The sequence below is a fragment of the Pediculus humanus genome, genomic scaffold (genome assembly GCF_000006295.1).
Source record: "Pediculus humanus corporis 1103172108291 genomic scaffold, whole genome shotgun sequence".
NCBI lineage: Eukaryota > Metazoa > Arthropoda > Insecta > Psocodea > Pediculidae > Pediculus > Pediculus humanus.
This window is the reverse complement of record NW_002987860.1, coordinates 90,381-98,130: the sequence shown is the minus strand read 5'-3', so window position 1 is coordinate 98,130 and position 7,750 is coordinate 90,381.

Genomic DNA, 7,750 nt, shown 5'->3' with positions numbered 1-7,750 from the left:
AATATATATATTTTAGTGACATTAAATACTAAGAGAGAGAGAGAGACATTTTCAAAAGGTGCACGCTCTTGCAATATTTTTTTCTTCTTCCACGTCTTTAACTTATTTTATTGTAAACATTTTTATTTTCCCGACTAATTATTTTTAAATTACTAATTATAAGAAGGACGACATGTTAAATAGAAAAAATTCTTTTTTTAAACAATAACAATAATAATCATTGGATAATGACCTCGAGTAAAAAATTAAAGTATAACAAACATAAATAAACAAGATAAGGGTTGGTTTATTAGTCTACCCCCACGGCGGCATATGGGTATTAACGAAAGAAAATAAACGCGCGGCAAACGATGGTAGCGGCGTCGGCGGCATATGGCGGGGAGCGGTCAACGATTTTTTTTTCAAAATGGTGAATAACGAAATTAAATTGTCAATTACAGAGGAAGGAATAATGTTAAATTTTCATTGGAGGAAAAAACGAATCACGAACGAAGGGGTTAAATTAAATATGGCGTATTCTGACGTATAATAGGGAAGATGTTATTTTTTTTTTTTCATTTGAAAGCAGGACCGCGCCATTTTCAAAAACTAATTGCGTTTATTTTTTTTTTTAACGATTAATAATACTTAATCTGCGGATTTTAATAATTCATATAATTATTTATTGAATTAAAATGTGATAATAAATTCGACGACCCCCCCCCGCTGCATCAAACGATATATTTCCCTCTCCATTTTGAAAAAAAAAATAATTGTCATTTTTTTTTTCCAAAAAAAAAAAAAAAAAAAAAAAAAAATTGCAACGAAATAATTTTACAAGTAAGAAATGATTCAGCATAATAAAATAAATAAATAAATAAATAATAACGATTATAATACTTTATAAAAGTTTATATAACTTTAGAAAAAAATGAAAACAAATTCCGCCATTTTTATTTTTTTCGTTAAAAAAAAAAACATTAATTCATTATTTCTTGGCATAACTAAATTGGGTTTGCTGAATTTTTTTTTTTTTTGGTACAAACGCCATATGGTTTTTGTTTCAATGATATTTATCAATATCTTGGCACGAACTAGGGGATGTAAAAACCAAAATTTAAGGTTCGAAACCTATTCGGAATTAATTTTACTGATAAACAATATATATTTCATCCTTTTTTTTTTAATTGTTTTTTTTTTTTTTATATAACCGACAGGAAGTTAATTATTCTTAGAATGAACATACATTTTTTCTTGCAATTATTATTATCATCATCATTATTCTTCGTTTTCTCCTTTTACTTGTCACACGACAAAACCTTTTTAATCAGGTATTCACTCTCTATTATCAAGCCTAACCTAAATTAAACGAGCGAATTATGATTTGACAATAATATTAATTATACAAAAGGTTTAAAAAAAAAAAATCAATCGGTCAACAACAACAACAACAACGACAACAACAAACGTTCATGTAAAACAAACTCATGAAAGGTTTGATAATTAAATAAACACATTCGTCGTTTCCTTTTATAAAAAAAATATAAGAAAAGGAAAGAAAATCATTAATCACGTGAATATAAGAATCAATTTTAAACCTTTTGAAAATCGTTTTGTAAGAAAATTATTACAAATAACAAAGTCAAATATATTTTTTTTTTGTGCCATTTTTAAAAAATTCTAACCACGTTTCACGATATAAAAAATAATAATAATAATAATAATAATAATGATTTTAAAACTACTTATGGTTGATAAGCGAAAAAACGTAAATTTAACGTTTTCAAGAAATTTTATATAACGAAAAAGGGATGCTGAAGAAAGAAAGAAAAAAAAGAAAAAACTGTTTGATTTAGGGTTCCTAAACATTCATCAACTTCTCTCTCTCTCTCTCAAATGACCAAAACCATAAACGTCTTCAGCTGTTTCTAAATGTTTCTTATAATTATCTTATGTGAGACATACATTTTTTTTATTCAAATTCTCTTAACAATATTTTTAACTTCTATTGAAAATCGAATTTTGGATTATTTAAGTCCGGTGAATTTTTACAGGTAAGGTATATATATTCAATACACAATTTAGATTTTACCCAATATTTTCTTTCATTGAAATCAAAAAAAAAAAAAATTTTTTTTTATAACAAAAAGCACGTTCCCAGGTTCAATACCTTATATATATTTATTTTCCCTTTGTCTGTCTTATTTCGGATTCTTGAATTTACCCGATTACACAACAAACAACTGTCCAACACAACATACAAACAAAAAAAAAATCTTTCGGCCATCTTTAAAATGCATTTTATGTAATTTTTTTTTTTTTAAAAATTTTGACTCATTTTCGCGTGAATAATAATAATGAATGGGTACATTATTTTTTTTTTTTTAGCGACACAAAAAAAAAAAAAGAAACCGATAAAAAAAATTTCGCATTAAAAGGAAAGAAAAAGGAAATGGAAAAATTTTTAGGTTTTTGTCGGGGGGGTTTCGTGTTACAGGAAATGAAGGCAAATATTATAATAAATGATTGCCACCCTTGAGAGAGAAGAAGAAGAAGAGAATTCTCTCTCAAAAACAAAAATTTTTTTTTTTCTTTCCTACTCTGATGTGAAACAGATGCTTACCTAAAATTTTTAAACAATATTTTCCTATTACGAATAACATTATTATTATTATTATTATTATTTATAAATAAAGTACCGATTATTATTATTATGATTACTAAATTAAAAAAAATTCACAAATTCATCAAATTTGTTTTTAAAAAAAAAAAATTCTAAACTATTGATGACGTCATAAACAAAATAATAAAAATTATTTTGACCTTGCAAACATTGTCCGAGGTTTTAAAAGTGCAACGATCTTTTTCTTTTTTTTTTTCATCTTCTCTTCTTCTCTTTCATCCTGAAAACCCACCCTATGTTTATCTCCTTGGAGATGTCAAATCCGGTTTTGACACTCTAATGAGTTTCAGGTTGAGAAACCTTAAAAGCGGTTACGTTTCAAAAAAGAACTAACTTCCTTTTTTTTTTACTAAAATTTTTTTTTTCTACGAATTTTCATACATTATTATTATTATTATGAGTTACATGTTATCAACTATATTTCCTAACCCATCTTATGTGTTATTATTATTATTATTATTATTGTTGTAAATTAAAAAAAAAAAAAGAAATCATCATGATAATTTAAATAAATACATAAATAAAAAATAAAAAAAAAACCTTGTAATGGGGTTAAAACAAAACGTTGAAAAGCAGATGCCGTAAACGCACACACCCCATCTCACCACCCCCATCGAAAAAGATAATGATAATAATAGTAAAATTATGCAATTTTATTTTATTTTTTTCGGAGGTACCCATTTTAACGAGAGGGTGAAAACGAAAGTTCGCGGGTATTCGTCATTAACATAATTTTTAACCCTTATTTTATATGTGGGAGTACCGCAACCCTCCCTCCCTCCCCCGCTTCCCCGGGGTGATAACAATCAATGTTGAACAATTTTTTATTTGACGCTTTTCCGTTTTTTTCATTTTAAACAAAAACAGAACCGTAATAAGGAATTAAAGAAAAAGGAAAAAACTCCCAATTTAAACTATGACGTAACAACAAGAGAGAGAGAAACAAGTTACTCTTTCTTTTTTTGTCATCAATATTATTATTATCATTATTATTTTCTATTATGTATTAAAACGGTAAAAAAAAAAATTAACCCTAAAATTTATAAGGATTAACCCCTTTATACACGTATTATTTATTGTTAAAAAAAAAAAAAAAAAAAAAGGGTTTTTTTTTTTTTGGCAACAAAAGGAATTTACAACAAGTGTTTGTTACCGGGTTCTCTCAAACATGTTTTACAAGAATTTTCTAGACAAACAATGGTAACAAGTGAAAAAATTCAGGTGGAAGGGTTAGATTTACCCTTCTCGTCAACCCTTATTCTATGTATTATTATAGGGATGATAAGTTGGCAAAAACGCAGGTATCTTTTTTTAAAAAAAACCCTTTTTGGAAAATTTATTATTATTATTATTTTAATATTATAATAGCAGGTGAAACTCATCAAATAAAAAAAATTAATTAATTTTTAATTTCGATTGTTTTTAATTAATTAATTAAATAATAATGATGATAAATAAAAAATTAAAGACTTGTTGTTGACACGTCATTATCCATCATTATTATTATTATTATTATTTTTTTTTTTAAATAAAAAACAGGAATGCGAATGCCAGGAAGTTTTTTTCCTTTTTTTCCTTTTTTTTTTTTTTTTTTTTTTAAATTTGATCTGAAAATGACGTTTTTTAAATAATAAAAAAATTATTATTATTAATGTTGTAGTTGAGAATCGATTCGATATTCGGTTACATAGATCTCAAATCGTTCATTGACCTTTTCGTAGGAAAAAGGAAGAGAAAAAAAAATCAGGTACGAAATATAAGATTTTTTATATATATGTAAAAAATAAATAAATAAATAAATTTTTTTTTCTTTTTTTTTTTTTTTGGTTATAATAAAAACCCCGTGTATTTTTCTATTATTTTGCCAATTCATAAAAATAAATCTCTCACGTTATGATGAAAAATAATAATAATAATAATAATTGACGGAAGAGGGAGAAGATGCTGGAATTTTATGTTTTTCAACCCCGTTCAATGACCGCAAGTTCAAATTTCAATTTTTAAGGTTCGAATCGTTAAAAAGACTCATAAACTCTTAATAAATTTATTTCATTTCTCGGTCATTTAAACTTTTCACCGTCGACGAATCGGAATTTTTTTATAAAATGAATTTAAATAACCGCACGTTTCCCATAATCCCACGCATCATCTTACGTTGTTAAAAATATTATTTTCAAACGAGTTACAGGTATTTTAAAAGATTTGCACGAATTCCTGGGAAAAAAAATAAAAAAAAGGTCATTAGGCGAAAAGCGGGGTTGAAAAAATGGAATCTTACGTAAGTTAAACACATTCAACCCACATTTTCTTACGTTTGAAAAAAAGAAAAGGAAAAAAAAAAAACCTCTTAAATGGACCAAATATATATTTTTGGGGGTAAAAATTTGTTTACACGAGAAAAAGAAACCTACTTAAAATCCTTTCCGGTAAATCAGGTATAACGTAGAAAAAAGGAATTCATTATGATTTTTAGGGGTGTTTTCTATGGGAATCTTTTTTTTTTAATTTTTCTTTCATTTTAAATTAATTTTTTTCCTTTTTTTTCGAAAGAGTACATTGAACTCTTCCTTCATCATCCTTGTAAATAATATCGGGATATTATTTAAATACCATACATATATATGGGAATGATCAGACAACAGAAGAATTGTTTTATATTAATGACGTCACGTTTTATACAAAAATATTTTGTTGTGAATGTGAATAGAAAAAATCAACGTAAACAAAATTAATCCTTTTATAATGAAATTTAAATTTTATTTTATTTTTTCGATTCATTTAATTTTTTAAATAGATTAAACGAAACCGAAATAATAAATAAAAATTTGTTTTTAACGTATTTATATTTATTTCCTTTTGAAATATTTTCCCATTTTATAAGAAAAACTACAAAAACGAACAATTATATGTGGTCATATTAAATTGATTTAAGTTAAAAGGATTTTTCACATTTATTAATTCGAATATATAGAAAAAAATAAATAAATTCCCATTCGAAAACACACAAAAAAAATTTTATTTTATTCGAATTCATCAATTATTATTATTATTATGTTTGAATTCTTTTATTATTCCGCTTCCGGTTTCCTTCTTTCACGATAATAATAATAATAACAACGACATTAAATCTTTTTTCTCTTAAAGAAAATTTTTTCCTTAACTTATCATTCGCTCAACGTAATTAAATTACTTAATAATTTATGTAAGTAAAAATTTATTTATTTAAATAAAAAAACACTAATAATAATAATGATAATAATTTTTTTCTAAAATGGGGACGGGGTAAAAAAAAAATTATTTTGAAAAAATTTTTATGGGAATATTTTTATAAATTGTCAATATTATTATTATTATTGTGTATGAAAGGATGTTTTTCTTTAAAATTCAACCGTGAGAAAAAAATATTATTACGTTATGCAAAAATAATAAATAAATAAGAAGGGTCAAAGGGTGTTGACCTATGTAAAGGTCATGACACCAAGTTTGGTTTGTGACAAAAACAAGAAAAAAATTTTGAAAAAACAGGTGAGCCGCCTAACCCCACTCAACCCTTTTTCATTTTAACATTTTGTTGTCATGTTCGTTAAAAGGTTTCCCACAATAATAATTTTTCGAATATTGCTCCACAACAAATAATAATAATAATAATTATTGATATATTTTTTTTTAGTAAATAAACGATTAATATAAAAAATTATCTTACAAGTTTTTTTTTTTTCATTCCTGTTTCAAATTTATTTTGCAGTTCATTTATTGACCAAGTAGTAGGCCCCCCTGCATCCATTTTTTTTTTTTTTAAAAACGTAAGCTAAACATTTGTCATTATATAGATTTCCCTTTAACGTATATAAAAATTGCCCAATGATTTTGCACCCTAAAGATTTTTGAAATTGAAATCTTAGGGGCAGAATTCTTTTCGTTCTTTTCAATGACGACGACGACGACGATGATGATGATGAAAAAGGGAAAAAAAAGAAGAAAAAAAAAAGGGGGTGATCGAAGTGACCAATGACCATTACTTTCAGTATAAAAAAAAAAAAAACGTGGATAAAAGAATTTTTTTTTATATATATACACGTCTCTCAAGGAAATTATGTGTCATCAAAAATAATAGACCGGAACGTAAAAAAAAAAAAACTGCGTTTGATGGACGCCATTTTATTTTATTTTTTCCTTTCAAAAATTTGTTAAAAAACTCTCAAATGGGTATATATGAAAACAACATGAATCTTGGAAAATTTTACTCTCAAAAACCTTAAATTAATTAAAATAAATAAATAAAAAAAAATTGAGTGACAATAACTTGACGATGTAAAACACGTGCCACCTGAATAATAATATTATTATTATTATTATTATTCCTTAAAAAAAAACCAACTAACGAACCATCGCATATTGCGGTACACGATTTAAAAAAAAAAAAAATAAACCGTCACGTGAATGATTTCAATATAGAGGATGATAAACACCTGTGAATGATTCTACTACTACACGAGTGTGAGAGAGAGAGAAGATACAAATTATATATTTATTTATTTTTTTTTTTTTTTAAAGGCCCCTCCTGGTAAAAAACTAAATCTAACGGTGTGTGTGTGTGTGGATGAAAAGCGTGCGGAACACGTTTCTACGTAAAAAAAAATTCTTTTTTTTTTTAATACTTATAAAAAATCTAAAAAAAATATAAAAAAAAAAAAAAACCCGATTAAGGGGTGGTTATAGGCACGGACTATTTTTTTGAGGTTTTTTTATTTTTTGCCGGGTGTTTTGTCTACATTGTCATAGTCAAGAGAAGTTTTTCAAACCCTATTATTTATTTCAAAGTTTAGGTTTCTTTTTTTTTTTTTTTTTTTTTCTTAAATTTTTTTTTTTTTTTTTTCATTCTGTCGAAATTATTATTATTATTATTTTCATGTTATAGAGTTCTTCCCTCGATAATAATAATAAAAAAATAAGAGTATAGTTAGTCTATGAATATTCGTTTTCAGCTGTATCTGTTGTGTATTAGGGGAAGAAAGGAAATCCCGTGCGCAATTTATTCAACCATAAAAATTTACTTTTCCATTAAAAAAAAAAGTAAAAAAAAACAAG